This window comes from Ranitomeya imitator, chromosome 10, assembly GCF_032444005.1.
Source record: "Ranitomeya imitator isolate aRanImi1 chromosome 10, aRanImi1.pri, whole genome shotgun sequence".
NCBI classification, from domain to species: domain Eukaryota; kingdom Metazoa; phylum Chordata; class Amphibia; order Anura; family Dendrobatidae; genus Ranitomeya; species Ranitomeya imitator.
In genome coordinates, this window is record NC_091291.1 from 112,830,900 (window position 1) to 112,848,465 (window position 17,566).

Below are 17,566 nucleotides of genomic sequence, written 5' to 3' on the forward strand. Positions count from 1 at the left end.
GCAAGTCAATGGGACCAAAATATCGGAATTAAAATAAACCCTTTCTTTCCTTGTAGGTTCATTCTACATGAAGGAAAACAACTAAGAATAATGCCGGATGTATTTGGGGAGGTGGCGGAGACATTAAAGTCATAGAGGTTTATCCCAATCAAATAGAATAGCATGTTTTTTGTTTTTTTTTAAGACGTTCGGAGTGACAAAGATATTGACTATGTAAATTTTTTTTTTATTTTGTCAGATATTGATGTTTCACTATTCCACGCCCTTCCCCTTCTTTTTTTTCTTTTTTTTTTTCTTTTCCCACACTTTCATCTTCATCATCATCAGCATCTTTGACATCAACTTCTTCACCTTATTCATCTTCTTCTTCATCTTCTACCTATTTTTTTTTTTTTATTACATTCTTCATATTCATTTTATTCAACTATTATTATTCTTCTTATTCTACATATTCTTTTTATTCCACTGTTATTATTCTTCCTATTCTACTTCTTCATCATATTCTCATTTGTGACAGGCATTCCCGTAGTTGTTATCTATAAAAGTTTGAAGATTACACCTTCCGTTCTGCCAGTCACAAAAGTTACATTTGTCCGCGTTCAGTTTGGCCTGCAGCATCAGGCTTTATCCAGGGGCACCACGAGGAGGAACGGACTCACCCCCATACACTGCTTAGTCTTCTTCTGCATATAATTTAGATAATATCTTTTGCTCTGATATTAAGTCTTATGCTTAATGTTCTTCTGCTCTTTGTTCTGCAGCCTCTTGTTCTTCTGCTTCTCGGTCTTCCATGTTGTCGTCTCCAGGGTCGTCGTCTCCAGTGTCGTCATCTCCGCCGTCGTCGTCTCCGCCGTCGTCGTCGTCGTCATCGGGGTGGTCTTCCGTGTCGTCGTCATCGTGGTGGTCTTCCGGGTCGTCGACGTTAGGGTCTTCAACTTGGAAATGTAGCAGAAGGTACAAGAAGGCTGAGAAAATGCAAGAACCAGCTGATGGAACTGGAACTCGGATGGCTACCCGAAGGTTCAAGAGCCTATGGAACTACCGAGGACCAGCTGACGTTACTGGAACCCGGTTACTAAGCAGGAGGTACCCGTGCTAAAAAGCACTACCAAGGACCGCCTGACGTTGACGGAACTCGGATACCCAGAAGGAGGCACCTAAGCCAAAGGCTCTGCCCGGAACCAGCTGACGTTACTGGAACCAGGATGGGGAGCAGAAGGTACAAGAGCAAAAGACACTGCCGAGAACCAGCTGACGGTACTGGAACCCGGATGGGTAGCCGAAGGTCCAAGAGCCAATGGAACTACCGAGGACCAGCTGACGTTACTGGAACCCGGTTACTAAGCAGGAGGTACCCGTGCCTGAAAGCACTACCAAGGACCACCTGACGTTGGTGGAACTTGGATACCCAAGAAGGAGGCACCTAAGCCAAAGGCTCTGCCCGGAACCAGCTGACGGTACTGGAACCAGGATGGGGAGCAGAAGGTACAAGAGCAAAAGACACTGCCGAGAACCAGCTGACGGTGCTGGAACCAGGTGGTGGACCCGAAGGTCCACAGGAGAGGAGAGAACAGCTAGGCCGCGAGGCAGCCGCAGTTACCGAACCCCAACAGTCCTACAGGGGGAGCTGGGCCTACTGGCACTACAGAACCAGCCTTGACTACCAGTTCACGCAGCCCACATAGGAAGCTCCTAAACTGGAGGCACCCTGGAGTTGGCTAACCCGACCGCACCACGACGAGGCAAGCATAGGTGTCTCAGTGAGCTTGACACAACCCGGAAACAGCTGACGGTGCTGAAACCAGGCTTGGCACGAGGGAGTACCTGTGACAAAAACACTGCCGAGAACCAGCTGGCGGTGCTGGAACCCGGATGCGTTGCCCCAGTGTGCAAGAGCCAATGGCACGACCGAGGACCAGCCTGACGGTGCTGGAACCCGGTTACTAAGCTGTAGGTGCCCGCGCTTAAAAGCACTACCAAGGACCGCCTGGCGTTGGCGGAACTCGGATACCCAGGAGGAGGCACCTAAGCCAAAGGCTCGGCCCGGAACCAGCTGACGGTGCTGGAACCAGGTGGTGGACCCCAAGGTCCACAGGAGAGGAGAGAACAGCTAGGCCGCGAGGCAGCCGCAGTTACCGAACCCCAACAGTCCTACAGGGGGAGCTGGGCCTACTGGCACTACAGAACCAGCCTTGACTACCAGTTCACGCAGCCCACATAGGAAGCTCCTAAACTGGAGGCACCCTGGAGTTGGCTAACCCGACCGCACCACGACGAGGCAAGCATAGGTGTCTCAGTGAGCTTGACACAACCCGGAAACAGCTGACGGTGCTGAAACCAGGCTTGGCACGAGGGAGTACCTGTGACAAAAACACTGCCGAGAACCAGCTGGCGGTGCTGGAACCCGGATGCGTTGCCCCAGTGTGCAAGAGCCAATGGCACGACCGAGGACCAGCTGACGGTGCTGGAACCCGGTTACTAAGCTGTAGGTGCCCGCGCTTAAAAGCACTACCAAGGACCGCCTGGCGTTGGCGGAACTCGGATACCCAGGAGGAGGCACCTAAGCCAAAGGCTCGGCCCGGAACCAGCTGACGGTGCTGGAACCAGGTGGTGGACCCGAAGGTCCACAGGAGAGGAGAGAACAGCTAGGCCGCGAGGCAGCCGCAGTTACCGAACCCCAACAGTCCTACAGGGGGAGCTGGGCCTACTGGCACTACAGAACCAGCCTTGACTACCAGTTCACGCAGCCCACATAGGAAGCTCCTAAACTGGAGGCACCCTGGAGTTGGCTAACCCGACCGCACCACGACGAGGCAAGCATAGGTGTCTCAGTGAGCTTGACACAACCCGGAAACAGCTGACGGTGCTGAAACCAGGCTTGGCACGAGGGAGTACCTGTGACAAAAACACTGCCGAGAACCAGCTGGCGGTGCTGGAACCCGGATGCGTTGCCCCAGTGTGCAAGAGCCAATGGCACGACCGAGGACCAGCTGACGGTGCTGGAACCCGGTTACTAAGCTGTAGGTGCCCGCGCTTAAAAGCACTACCAAGGACCGCCTGGCGTTGGCGGAACTCGGATACCCAGGAGGAGGCACCTAAGCCAAAGGCTCGGCCCGGAACCAGCTGACGGTGCTGGAACCAGGTGGTGGACCCCAAGGTCCACAGGAGAGGAGAGAACAGCTAGGCCGCGAGGCAGCCGCAGTTACCGAACCCCAACAGTCCTACAGGGGGAGCTGGGCCTACTGGCACTACAGAACCAGCCTTGACTACCAGTTCACGCAGCCCACATAGGAAGCTCCTAAACTGGAGGCACCCTGGAGTTGGCTAACCCGACCGCACCACGACGAGGCAAGCATAGGTGTCTCAGTGAGCTTGACACAACCCGGAAACAGCTGACGGTGCTGAAACCAGGCTTGGCACGAGGGAGTACCTGTGACAAAAACACTGCCGAGAACCAGCTGGCGGTGCTGGAACCCGGATGCGTTGCCCCAGTGTGCAAGAGCCAATGGCACGACCGAGGACCAGCTGACGGTGCTGGAACCCGGTTACTAAGCTGTAGGTGCCCGCGCTTAAAAGCACTACCAAGGACCGCCTGGCGTTGGCGGAACTCGGATACCCAGGAGGAGGCACCTAAGCCAAAGGCTCGGCCCGGAACCAGCTGACGGTGCTGGAACCAGGTGGTGGACCCCAAGGTCCACAGGAGAGGAGAGAACAGCTAGGCCGCGAGGCAGCCGCAGTTACCGAACCCCAACAGTCCTACAGGGGGAGCTGGGCCTACTGGCACTACAGAACCAGCCTTGACTACCAGTTCACGCAGCCCACATAGGAAGCTCCTAAACTGGAGGCACCCTGGAGTTGGCTAACCCGACCGCACCACGACGAGGCAAGCATAGGTGTCTCAGTGAGCTTGACACAACCCGGAAACAGCTGACGGTGCTGAAACCAGGCTTGGCACGAGGGAGTACCTGTGACAAAAACACTGCCGAGAACCAGCTGGCGGTGCTGGAACCCGGATGCGTTGCCCCAGTGTGCAAGAGCCAATGGCAACGACCGAGGACCAGCTGACGGTGCTGGAACCCGGTTACTAAGCTGTAGGTGCCCGCGCTTAAAAGCACTACCAAGGACCGCCTGGCGTTGGCGGAACTCGGATACCCAGGAGGAGGCACCTAAGCCAAAGGCTCGGCCCGGAACCAGCTGACGGGTGCTGGAACCAGGTGGTGGACCCCAAGGTCCACAGGAGAGGAGAGAACAGCTAGGCCGCGAGGCAGCCGCAGTTACCGAACCCCAACAGTCCTACAGGGGGAGCTGGGCCTACTGGCACTACAGAACCAGCCTTGACTACCAGTTCACGCAGCCCACATAGGAAGCTCCTAAACTGGAGGCACCCTGGAGTTGGCTAACCCGACCGCACCACGACGAGGCAAGCATAGGTGTCTCAGTGAGCTTGACACAACCCGGAAACAGCTGACGGTGCTGAAACCAGGCTTGGCACGAGGGAGTACCTGTGACAAAAACACTGCCGAGAACCAGCTGGCGGTGCTGGAACCCGGATGCGTTGCCCCAGTGTGCAAGAGCCAATGGCACGACCGAGGACCAGCTGACGGTGCTGGAACCCGGTTACTAAGCTGTAGGTGCCCGCGCTTAAAAGCACTACCAAGGACCGCCTGGCGTTGGCGGAACTCGGATACCCAGGAGGAGGCACCTAAGCCAAAGGCTCGGCCCGGAACCAGCTGACGGTGCTGGAACCAGGTGGTGGACCCGAAGGTCCACAGGAGAGGAGAGAACAGCTAGGCCGCGAGGCAGCCGCAGTTACCGAACCCCAACAGTCCTACAGGGGGAGCTGGGCCTACTGGCACTACAGAACCAGCCTTGACTACCAGTTCACGCAGCCCACATAGGAAGCTCCTAAACTGGAGGCACCCTGGAGTTGGCTAACCCGACCGCACCACGACGAGGCAAGCATAGGTGTCTCAGTGAGCTTGACACAACCCGGAAACAGCTGACGGTGCTGAAACCAGGCTTGGCACGAGGGAGTACCTGTGACAAAAACACTGCCGAGAACCAGCTGGCGGTGCTGGAACCCGGATGCGTTGCCCCAGTGTGCAAGAGCCAATGGCACGACCGAGGACCAGCTGACGGTGCTGGAACCCGGTTACTAAGCTGTAGGTGCCCGCGCTTAAAAGCACTACCAAGGACCGCCTGGCGTTGGCGGAACTCGGATACCCAGGAGGAGGCACCTAAGCCAAAGGCTCGGCCCGGAACCAGCTGACGGTGCTGGAACCAGGTGGTGGACCCCAAGGTCCACAGGAGAGGAGAGAACAGCTAGGCCGCGAGGCAGCCGCAGTTACCGAACCCCAACAGTCCTACAGGGGGAGCTGGGCCTACTGGCACTACAGAACCAGCCTTGACTACCAGTTCACGCAGCCCACATAGGAAGCTCCTAAACTGGAGGCACCCTGGAGTTGGCTAACCCGACCGCACCACGACGAGGCAAGCATAGGTGTCTCAGTGAGCTTGACACAACCCGGAAACAGCTGACGGTGCTGAAACCAGGCTTGGCACGAGGGAGTACCTGTGACAAAAACACTGCCGAGAACCAGCTGGCGGTGCTGGAACCCGGATGCGTTGCCCCAGTGTGCAAGAGCCAATGGCACGACCGAGGACCAGCTGACGGTGCTGGAACCCGGTTACTAAGCTGTAGGTGCCCGCGCTTAAAAGCACTACCAAGGACCGCCTGGCGTTGGCGGAACTCGGATACCCAGGAGGAGGCACCTAAGCCAAAGGCTCGGCCCGGAACCAGCTGACGGTGCTGGAACCAGGTGGTGGACCCCAAGGTCCACAGGAGAGGAGAGAACAGCTAGGCCGCGAGGCAGCCGCAGTTACCGAACCCCAACAGTCCTACAGGGGGAGCTGGGCCTACTGGCACTACAGAACCAGCCTTGACTACCAGTTCACGCAGCCCACATAGGAAGCTCCTAAACTGGAGGCACCCTGGAGTTGGCTAACCCGACCGCACCACGACGAGGCAAGCATAGGTGTCTCAGTGAGCTTGACACAACCCGGAAACAGCTGACGGTGCTGAAACCAGGCTTGGCACGAGGGAGTACCTGTGACAAAAACACTGCCGAGAACCAGCTGGCGGTGCTGGAACCCGGATGCGTTGCCCCAGTGTGCAAGAGCCAATGGCACGACCGAGGACCAGCTGACGGTGCTGGAACCCGGTTACTAAGCTGTAGGTGCCCGCGCTTAAAAGCACTACCAAGGACCGCCTGGCGTTGGCGGAACTCGGATACCCAGGAGGAGGCACCTAAGCCAAAGGCTCGGCCCGGAACCAGCTGACGGTGCTGGAACCAGGTGGTGGACCCCAAGGCCCACAGGAGAGGAGAGAACAGCTAGGCCGCGAGGCAGCCGCAGTTACCGAACCCCAACAGTCCTACAGGGGGAGCTGGGCCTACTGGCACTACAGAACCAGCCTTGACTACCAGTTCACGCAGCCCACATAGGAAGCTCCTAAACTGGAGGCACCCTGGAGTTGGCTAACCCGACCGCACCACGACGAGGCAAGCATAGGTGTCTCAGTGAGCTTGACACAACCCGGAAACAGCTGACGGTGCTGAAACCAGGCTTGGCACGAGGGAGTACCTGTGACAAGAACACTGCCGAGAACCAGCTGGCGGTGCTGGAACCCGGATGCGTTGCCTTGCCTATTAAAGATTGTCTTCCTAGAGCCCCAACTAGCGGTGTTGGAGCAAAGGGTAAGCAGGGGGAGATGAGTGTAGGCCGAAGCCTGCACTGGAGGCAGCTTTGTGTCTGCGTTGCGTTTGCAGGACACTTTGCCGGCTACACACTGGGGGAACAGCTGGCGTTGCTGAACCCCACTAACACAATGGCGTGTGTTTTTCTCTGTGCAGCTAGCACTTGCGGGCAAAAACTAGCGATGTTAGAGCCCGTGTTGAAGCAGGAGGAGGAGGAGAGGAGCAGAGTGTAGGCCGAAGCTTAGTTGAACCAATTTCAAAGGAAACCTTTAACCCCCCCCTCAGGTGTTACAAAGTACAAGAGACACACCTTGTGCAGTATTAATGCTGCACAAGTGAAAGGTTGCTCTATTAATTTGTCTACTTGCACACGCTGAATGAAAGACATACACAATTTACCCCATTCTACAGTCAAACTGTAGTGGATGCGTGACTTGGTTTTTTGATGAGACGCAGCACAGGTGTCCAAAATAACGCCTTGGTGCTTGGAGCAGCTTCCTGAGCGTTGTTATTTGCTGTACAGGAGTCTGCGCTCTTGTGTTATCCCTTGGCAATGCCCTGTTAGCGCTGCCCATCTTATGACATCATTTCATGTTGGCCGGTGCGGTTAACGATGGCCATAAATCCCAGACCCACAGTGTCTTTTCATAAAGCCACACTGCGGTGCTGGGATTCGTGGCCTTGAGCAGTAAATATTTTGGCCGCTCACACACGTCCTTACACCTGCTTCAGACTGGGCGGCCTCTGCTGATCCCTTCTCGCATGCCGCGGCCATGAGGCTGCACAGTCTGAAGAAGGCTGAAGGAGATGAGTTAAGACAGGCGAAGATATGCACTGCTCGTGCCCATCAATCACACCCTCGCAGTCAAAATAATTAAGACAACGAGGAGCATTTTATTCAGGCAGGGCGGACGAACAGGCGCAAGTAGCCAACCAATGATGTCAGAAGACGGGAAGCGCTACCAAGGGGGGTGCTGCGTATCATTAGAAAGGAAAGTCACACCTCAGGGACAGTGGAATGGTCTCAAAGAGACACATTTTGTACGTGTTGAGTTCCACGTGGGCAAGGAGAAAACATCAGCCACCTTGTACAAATGCAGCAGTACTGCTGTACAAGGTGGCTGTTATACATAGAAACACCTGGGGGTGGGGGCCAGGCTCCCTTCAATTTCAGTTCATGTGCCTGCGTGGCGTTTGCAGGTCACGTTGCAAGCTGCACAGCAGGGGAACAGCTGGCGGTGCTGAACCCCACTAACACATTGGCTGGTGTTTTTCTCTGTGCAGCTAGCATTTCCGGGCAAAAACTAGCGGTGTTTGAGCCCAGGGTCAGCAGGAGGAGTAGAGGAGCAGAGTGTAGGCCGAAGCCTAGTTGAACCAATTTCAAAGGTTACCTTTAACCCCCCCCTCAGGTGTTGCAAGGTACAAGAGCCACACCTTGTGCAGCATTAATGCTGCACAAGTAAAAGGTTGCTCTATTTGTTTTGCTCCTTGCACACGCTGACTAAAACACGTACACTATTTAGCCCATTATACTGTCAAACAGTTGTGGAGGCGTGACTTGTCTTTTTAACGAGACGCAGCACAGGTGTAAAAATTTGCACCTAGGTACTGGGCGCAGATTCCTGAGCGTTGTTATTTGCTGTACAGGAGTCTGCGCTATTGTGATCCCTTGGCCATGCGCTGTGAGCGCTTCCTGTCTTCTGACCTCATTTCATGTCGGCCGTTGCGGTTAGCGATGGACATGAATCCCAGACCCACAGTGTGTTTTCAAAAAATCACACTGCGTGGCTGGGATTCGTGGCCTTGTGCAGTAAATAGGTTGGCCGCTTACACATGTCCTTACACCTGCTCCAGACTGGGCGGCCTCAGCTGATCCCTTATCGCCTACCACGGCCAGGAGGCCGCACAGTCTGAAGAAGGCGGAAGGAGATGAGTTAAGACAGGCGAACATATGCACTGCTCGTGCCCATAAACCACACCCTCGCTGACAAAATAAATATGACAACGAGGGGCGTTGTTTCTAGCAGGGCGGATGCACAGGCGCAGCCAGCTAACCATGATGACAAAAGACGGGAAACGCTACCAAGGGGGGTGCTGCGTATCATTACAAAGGAAAGTCACACCTCAGGGACAGTGGAATGGTCTCAATGAGACACATTTTGTACGTGTTGAGTTCCACGTGGGCAAGGAGAAAAAGTCAGCCACCTTGTACAAATGCAGCAGTACTGCTGTACTAGGTGGCTGTTATACATAGAAACACCTGGGGGGGTGGGGCCAGGTTCCCTTTTAATTTCAGTTCCTGTGCCTGCATGGCGTTTGCAGGTCACGTTGCCGGCTACACAGCAGGGGAACAGCTGGCGTTGCTGAACCCCACTAACACATTGGCTGGTGTTTTTCTCTGTGCAGCTAGCACTTCCGGGCAAAAACTAGCGGTGTTTGAGCCCAGGGTCAGCAGGAGGAGGAGAGGAGCAGAGTGTAGGCCGAAGCCTGCACTGGTGGCAGCTTTTGTTCTGTTGTGCCAGCGTGGCTTGTGCTGGACACGTTGCCGACTACACAGCAGGGGAACAGCTGGCGGTGCTGAACCCCACTGACACATCACCTAGTGTTTTTTTCTGTGTAGACAACACTTCCAGGTGGCAACTGACAGTGTTGAAACCCAGGGAATCAAAGAGGAGCAGAGTGTAGGCCGAAGCCTGCAGTGGAGCAAGTTGAAAGGGAACCTTTAACCCCCCCCCCCAGGCATTTGTTGCTGAAAGAGCCATCTTGTACAGCAGTAATACTGCACATGGAAAATGGTGGCTCCGAAAATTATGCTCCTTGCAAACGCTGAAGTACACACTCATATAATGTGTCCCCTCACACCGTCAAACCATCCCGGAAGTGGGACTTTCCTTTGTAATGTGACACAGCACAGCCGTCATTCCAACCCCCTTGGTGCCGGGCACCACCTCCTCAACGTTGTTTGGTTCTGTCACGGAGCCCGCACTGTAATGTTATCCCTTGGCCATGCACAGTTAGCGGTGCCCGTCTTCTGACATCATGTAGGTGTCAGGCTGGCAGTGCCTGTGCGTCCAAGCTGCCCGAGATCCAACCTTGCAGTGTCATCTAATGTAGTCCCACTGCGGGCCAGGGATCCATGGGCATGCGCAGTGCATATCATCGCCTCTCACTCACCTCCTTCCTGCTTCTTCAGACTGTGCGGCGTCACGGCCGTGGCATGCTATTAGGGATCAGCTGACGCCGCCTAGTCTGAAGAAGCGTGAAGAAGGGGAGTGAGAGGCTAGTATATGCACTGCGCATGGCCATGGATACCAGGCCCACTGTGGGATCACATTAGACGACACTGCGAGGTGTGATTTCGGGCAGCGTGGACGCACAGGCGCAGCCAGGACGACAACAAATGATGTCAGAGGACGGGCAGCGCAAACTGTGCATGGCCAAGGGATAACATAACAGCGCAGGGTCCATGACGGAATCAAACAACGCTAAGGAGGCAGCGCACGGTGCCAAGGGGGTAGCAATGACGGCTGTGCTGTGTCACATTACAAAGGAAAGTCCCACCTCCGGGACGGTTGGACGGTGTGAGGGGACACATTACATGAGTGTGTAGTTCAGCGTTTGCAAGGAGCATAATTTCAAGAGCGACCTTTCCCTTGTGCAGTATTAGTGCTGCACATGGTGGCTCTTTCAGTAACAAACGCCTAGGGGGGGGGGGGGACAGGTCCCCTTACATTTTAGTTGTGCCAGCGTGGCGGTCGCATGACACGTTGCCGGATACACAGCTGGGGATCAGCTGACGTTACTGAACCCCAATAACAGAGGAGCGACTGTTGACTGTGCACACAGCACTTCCAGGCACCAACTGGCGGTGTTAGAGCCCAGGGACAGCAGGAGGAGCAGATTGGAGGTATTGCCGCACACACAGCTGGGGATCAGCTGACGTTACTGAACCCCAATAACAGAGGAGCGACTGTTGACTGTGCACACAGCACTTCCAGGCACCAACTGGCGGTGTTAGAGCCCAGGGACAGCAGGAGGAGCAGAGGAACAGAGTGTAGGCCGAAGCCTGATTGGAGCAAGTTGAAAGGAAACCTTTAACCCCCCCCCCCAAGACGTTTGTAGCTGAAAGAGCCATGTTGTGCAGCACTAAGGATGCAAAAGGAAAAGGTTGCTCTTTTAATTATGCTCCTTGCAAACACCGAAGTAAACACTAAAAATGTGTCCCTTTATACCGTTAAACCGTTCCGGAGGTGCGAATTTCCTTCGTAATGGGACACAGCACAGCTGTCATTCCTATCCCCTTGATGCCGTGCGCTGCCTCCTCAGCGTTGTTTTAAGCTGCCACGGAGCCTGCGCTGTTCTGTTAGCCCTTGGCCATGCCCAATTAGCGCTGCCTGTCTTCTGACATAATTTGGTGTCAGGCTGTCAGTGCCTGTGCGTCCACGCTGCTCCAGATCCCACCTCGCAGTCTCATCTAACGTAATCCCACTGCGGGCCTTGGAACCATGGGCATGCACAGTGCATAACCTCGACTCTCACTCCCCTCCTTCCCTCTTCTTCAGACTGTGCGGTGTCACGGCCGTGGCATGCTAGGGATCAGCTGACGGCGCACAGTCTAAAGAAGGCGGAGGGAAATGAGCGAGAGCCCGAGGGGAAGATATGCACTGCGCATGCCCATGGATCCCAGGCCCGCAGTGTGACTCAATCAGAAGACACTGCGAGGCGGGATCTCGGGCAGCGCGGCCGCACAGGCGCAGCCAGCCTGACACCAAATTATGTCAGAAGACAGGCAGCGCAAATAGGGCATGCCCAAGGGATAACAGAACAGCGCAGGCTCCGTGACAGCTTAAAACAACGCTGAGGAGGCAGCGCATGGCACCAAGGGGGTAGGAATGACGGCTGTGCTGCGTCACATTACGAAGGAAAGTCCCAGCTCCGGGACGGTATAACGGTATCAGTGAACACATTTTATAAGTGTTAAGTTCTGCGTGTGCAAAGAGCTAAAAAAAAAGAGCTACCTTTTCCTTGTGCAGCATTACTGCTGCACAAGATGGCTCTTTCAGTAACAAACGACGGGGGGGGGGGGGGACAGGTTCCCTTACATTTAGGTTGTTGTGCCAGCGTGGCGGTCGCAGGACACATTGCCGGCTACACAGCTGGGGATCAGCTGACGTTACTGAAACCCAATAACACTGGGTCGTATGTTTTTACTGTGCAGCCTGCACTTCTGAGCCGCAACTGGCGGTGTTGGAGCCCAGGAATAGCAGTTCAGGTGGTAGAAAGATGAACACAGCAGGAGACCTGGATGACACCCAATTACTTAATCAGGCAGAGGAGTGGCAAATTCCTGCGAGATCCAGGCCTGGTTCATTTTCAGGAAAGTAAGCCGGTCAACGTTATCGGAGGATAGTCGCATGCGACGGTCTGTTAGTACACCACCTGCGGCACTAAAGACACGTTCCGATAAGACACTAGCCGCAGGGCAAGCCAGCACCTCCAATGCATACTGGCTTAGCTCTGGCCATGTATCCAGCTTAGAGACCCAAAACTTGAACGGGGAAGAGCCGTCTGGGAGTACAGTAAGAGGGCAAGCCATGTAGTCTGTCACCATCTGACGGAACCGTTGCCTCCTGCTGACTGGAGCCGCCGGTGATGGTGTAGACATTTGGGGCGGGCACACAAAAGTGTGCCAGAGTTGTGCCATACTGGGCTTGCCTTGGGCAGAGGCACTGCTTCTGCTCCCTCTTTGGGCAGAGCCTCCCCCACTGCCTCGACGCACTGAGCTGCTTTGTAAAGCACTAGCAGCACTCCTCTCAGTTGGACAGGAGAAGATGATGGAATTCACCAGTGTGTCGTGGTACTCCCGCAATTTACGCTCCCGGGTCAACGCAGGGATGAGGTTTTGGACGTTGTCCCGGTAGCGAGGATCGAGGAGGGTGAACACCCAATAATCAGGCATGTTGAGAATGTGGTCGATGCGGCGGTCGTTTCTCAGGCACTGCAGCATGAAATCCACCATGTGCTGCAGAGTGCCAACCGGCCCAGAAACGCTGTCCCCTGCTTGAGACATGATCTCTGCCCGCTCGTCATCACCCCACCCTCGCTGTACACACTGACCACTGGACAATTGTGTCGCTCCCTCCTCTGGACGGAGCTCTTCCTCCTCCATTGACTCCTCCTCATCCTCCTCACAAATTGGCCCCTGCGTACCCCTTTGTGAGGAACCACGTGGCGCTGACTCTCCAGAAGCTGATGGAAAAGGTGACTCCTCATCCTCCACCTCTTCCACCACATCATCCCTTAACCCTTGCAAAGTTTGCTGAAGCAGGCAGATAAGGGGGACAGTCATGCTGACTAGTGCATCATCTGCACTTGCCATCCGCGTGGAATAATCAAAAGGACGCAAAACCTGGCAGACGTCCTTCATAGTGGCCCACTCTGTGGTTGTGAAGTCTGATCGGCGCTGACTGCGACTTCTTTGCGCCTGATGCAGCTGGTACTCCATAACTGCTTGCTGCTGCTCACACAACCGCTCCAACATATGTAACGTGGAATTCCACCGGGTAGGTAGGTCACATATGATGCGGTGTTCCGGAAGGCGGAATCGGCGCTGCAGAGCAGCAATGCGGGATCTGGCCAAGCTGGAACGCCGCAAGTGAGCACACTCTAGGCGGACCTTGTGCAGCAGGGCATCAAGATCCGGATAGTCCCTCAGAAAACTCTGCACAACCAAATTGAGCACATGTGCCAGACATGGGATGTGAGTGAGGTTGCCAAGGGCCAAAGCTGCCACCAGATTTCGGCCATTGTCACACACTACCATGCCTGGCTGGAGATTCGCTGGCAGTAACCACACATCGCTCTCCTGCTTTATGGCATTCCAGAGCTCCTGCGCTGTGTGGCTTCGATGCCCCAATGAAACTAGTTTCAAGACGGCCTGCTGACGTTTGGCCACGGCTGTGCTCATGTCGGTCATAGGTAAACGTTCACGGGTCCATGTGGGGGTGGACTGTGACGGATCCTGCAGAGAGGAATCAGAGGAACTGGTGTAAGAGGAGGAGTCGATGCGTACAGACTGGATTCCTGCAATCCTTGGAGTGGGCAGGACACGTCCTGCGCCACTCGCACGATCTGTACCTGGCTCAACAACATTAACCCAATGGGCAGTGAGGGAAACATATCGCCCCTGTCCATGCTGACTGGTCCACGCATCGGTGGTGAGGTGGACCTTGCTACTGACGGCGTTCAGTAGCGCATGTTTTATGTTTGCCTCAACATGCCTGTGCAGGGCAGGGACAGCCTGCCTGCTGAAGTAAAAGCGGCTGGGCACCTTGTACTGTGGGACTGCCAATGCCATCAAGTCACGGAAGCTGTCAGTCTCCACCAGCCTGAACGAGAGCATTTCCAGGGACAACAGTTTGGCAATGCCTGCATTCAGAGCCTGTGCTCGGGGGTGGTTGGCCGAGAATGCCCGCCTTTTCTCCCATGCCTGTACTACCGATGGCTGTAGAGTAGACTGGGAGTGTGAGGATGACTGGGAAGGTGGTGCTGTGGGTGGAATTACACAAGGTCTCTGGGAGGAAGCCAAACCAGCTGTGCGTGAGCTGGAGGAAGAGGCAACACGAGCTGAAGAGGTGGTAGCTGCCGCTGTTGGTTGGCCTACATCTTCAGTGTGTTTCTGTAACTCCACCGCGTGCCTGGTCCGCACATGTTTCCACATATTTGTGGTATTGAGGTTGCTGACATTTTTCCCTCTTTTTACTTTATGATGACACAGCTTGCATTTGACAAAACAAATGTCATCTGCAACTGTGTCAAAAAAGGACCAGGCACTGCAAGTCTTGGGAGCGCCCTTTTTGGCTTTGGAAAGAGACAGGCTCCTAACGGGTGCCAAAGTGGAGGCTACAGGCTCCGCAGTCTTCCCCCTCCCTCTCCCTCTTTGGCCCGTAAGAGGAAGCTCTTCCTCTGAGCTGCTCCCACCACCTTCCTGTTCCTCACGCCACGATGGGTCAAGGACCTCATCATCTCCACTACCCTCTGCCACCAACTGCTCCTCCTGGGTAGTCTCAGCAGCACAGTACGCACGAGAAAGCGGCACCTGAGTTTCATCATCAGATGCGTACTGCGCTGTGGTCACCGGAGGCACTGGCCCACCTGCCTCTTCAGAGTCAGAGAGATAAAGCTTTTGGGCATCACTGCACACTGCCTCTTCTTCCATTTCTCCAATGCTGCTTGGCTGGCCCCCTGTTTCCAAGCCAAGAGATTCAGAGAACAGAAGTAGAGACGGCTCCTGTCCTGGGCTCTCTGACTGCCTGGCCAATTTGGCAGGTGGTGAAGAGACAGATGGCTGCTCTCCAGTGCTCTGTGCCTGAGAGGATGTGGCACTAACTGAAGTCGATGCCGAGGCGTTAGCTGCCATCCACCCGACAACGGCTTCAATTTGGTCTTCACGCAGCAGCGGTGCACGGCGCTCTCCGACAAAGCTGCGCATGAAGGACTGTTCCCTGCTGAAACTGAGTGACGACGAGTCACCGGCGCCCGCAGCAGGCACAGAATCACCACGTCCTCTCCCTGCTCCTCTCCCTGCTCCGCGCCCACGCCCACGTGCCTTACTCCCTGCCCTCTTCATCTTGGTTGACAGATAAAGATAAGCAGAAAAGTACTAAGGCCTTAGTGTGCTTATTCCTGTAATGCTCCTCCTAACAGGTGTAAGAAACACTAATGTTGTAAATTGTGGACTAAACTTTATTATTTTTCAAATGTGGCCTACACAAGTGTAAGTTGTGTTTGGTGAACTTAACCTTTTTTTTGGTGCAGATCGGGCTACAGAGCTAGTTTAAATCACACGGAGACCGTGCAGACAGCCGTAAACGGCGCTGCAAGGCCAAGAAACCCTCCTCTAGGTTATCCTATATAGTGTTTTTCCACTATTTAGCTGGATACAAGTGGAAAGACACTAATAGGAATTTTTTTTTTCAAATTTTAAACTGGCTGCACTATTTGAAAAAAAGGAAATTGTTTTTCAAGGTATGAGGCAGTAACGCACCCTGAGCTGAATCCAACCGGCTATGGCTGCACACAGACTACAGGGCGAGCTGGGCTCACACGGAGACCGTGCAGACAGCCGTAAACGGCGCTGCAAGGCCAAAAAACCCTCCTCTAGGTTATCCTATATAGTGTTTTTCCACTATTTAGCTGGATACGAGTGGAAAGACACTAATAGGAATTTTTTTTTTCAAATTTTAAACAGGCTGCACTATTTGAAAAAAAGGAAAATTTTTCTCAAGGTATGAGCCAGTAACGAACCCTGAGCTGAATCCAACCGGCTATGGCTGCACACAGACTACAGGGCGAGCTGGGCTCACACGGAGACCGTGCAGACAGCCGTAAACGGCGCTGCAAGGCCAAAAAACCCTCCTCTAGGTTATCCTATATAGTGTTTTTCCACTATTTAGCTGGATACGAGTGGAAAGACACTAATAGGAATTTTTTTTTTCAAATTTTAAACAGGCTGCACTATTTGAAAAAAAGGAAAATTTTTCTCAAGGTATGAGCCAGTAACGAACCCTGAGCTGAATCCAACCGGCTATGGCTGCACACAGACTACAGGGCGAGCTGGGCTCACACGGAGACCGTGCAGACAGCCGTAAACGGCGCTGCAAGGCCAAAAAACCCTCCTCTAGGTTATCCTATATAGTGTTTTTCCACTATTTAGCTGGATACGAGTGGAAAGACACTAATAGGAATTTTTTTTTTCAAATTTTAAACAGGCTGCACTATTTGAAAAAAAGGAAAATTTTTCTCAAGGTATGAGCCAGTAACGAACCCTGAGCTGAATCCAACCGGCTATGGCTGCACACAGACTACAGGGCGAGCTGGGCTCACACGGAGACCGTGCAGACAGCCGTAAACGGCGCTGCAAGGCCCAAAAACCCCCCTCTAGGTTATCCTATGTAGTGTTTTTCCACAATAGAGCTGGAGACTGGTGGAAAAACACTAATAGGAAATTTGAGAAAAAATGTGCAGCAGGCTGCACTAAGAGCAAAAAAGAACAACTGTGTGAGGCAGTGTGAACCCCCCCTGAGCTGAATACAACCGGGTATATGGCTGCACACAGACTACAGAGTGAGCTGCACACACACACACACACAGAGACCTTGCAGAACGCTGTTAAAACAGCGCTGCAAGGCAAGAGCAAGGTGAACAGTGAAGAACACACAGCGTTTTGCTAAATTAGCCTTTGGAAAGGAAAATAAAGCAATTAGCTAGCTCAACTGGCCCTCAGTTAGAACACAGCGTCCTGTCCCTAACTGAAATCACAGCAGAGTGAGCGCAAAATGGCGGCAGCGCTTTTTTATAGTGCAGAGTGACATCATTTCAGCAGCCAATCCAAGCCTTGCCAGTACTTACATGCCCACCATGCTAAACAGGATGTGCCCACACTTTCATTCATTCCTCATTGGCTGCTGCGTTCAATTTGAATTCTGGGAACTTCCGATTCCGGTATCCGATACGCGGGAAGTATCGGAATTCGGTATCGGAATTCCGATACCGCAAATATCGGCCGATACCCGATACTTGCGGTATCGGAATGCTCAACACTAATAAAGAACCCAACAATAGTGAAGAGATGAGCTCTGTGTACTGGGAAATCCACATCCCTTGTAATCCACATATAACCAGATTATCAGAGATACCATGGCAAAAGCAACACAACACTAAGCCGGGGACCTTATCGGAGGCTGGCAGTTTGCAAATTTGGGCTAATTGAAAAGCATGCTGGGAATCCAAATCACGCACCATCTGGCGAC

General features: G+C 53.9%; 1 protein-coding gene across 1 annotated transcript in view; it reads right to left on the reverse strand.

Moving 5' to 3' along the window:
* The window catches only part of PLCH2 (phospholipase C eta 2), a 770,253-nt gene that overhangs the window by 151,078 nt on the left and 601,609 nt on the right, over positions 1-17,566 (reverse strand). The gene's annotated exons all lie outside the window — the stretch shown is intronic.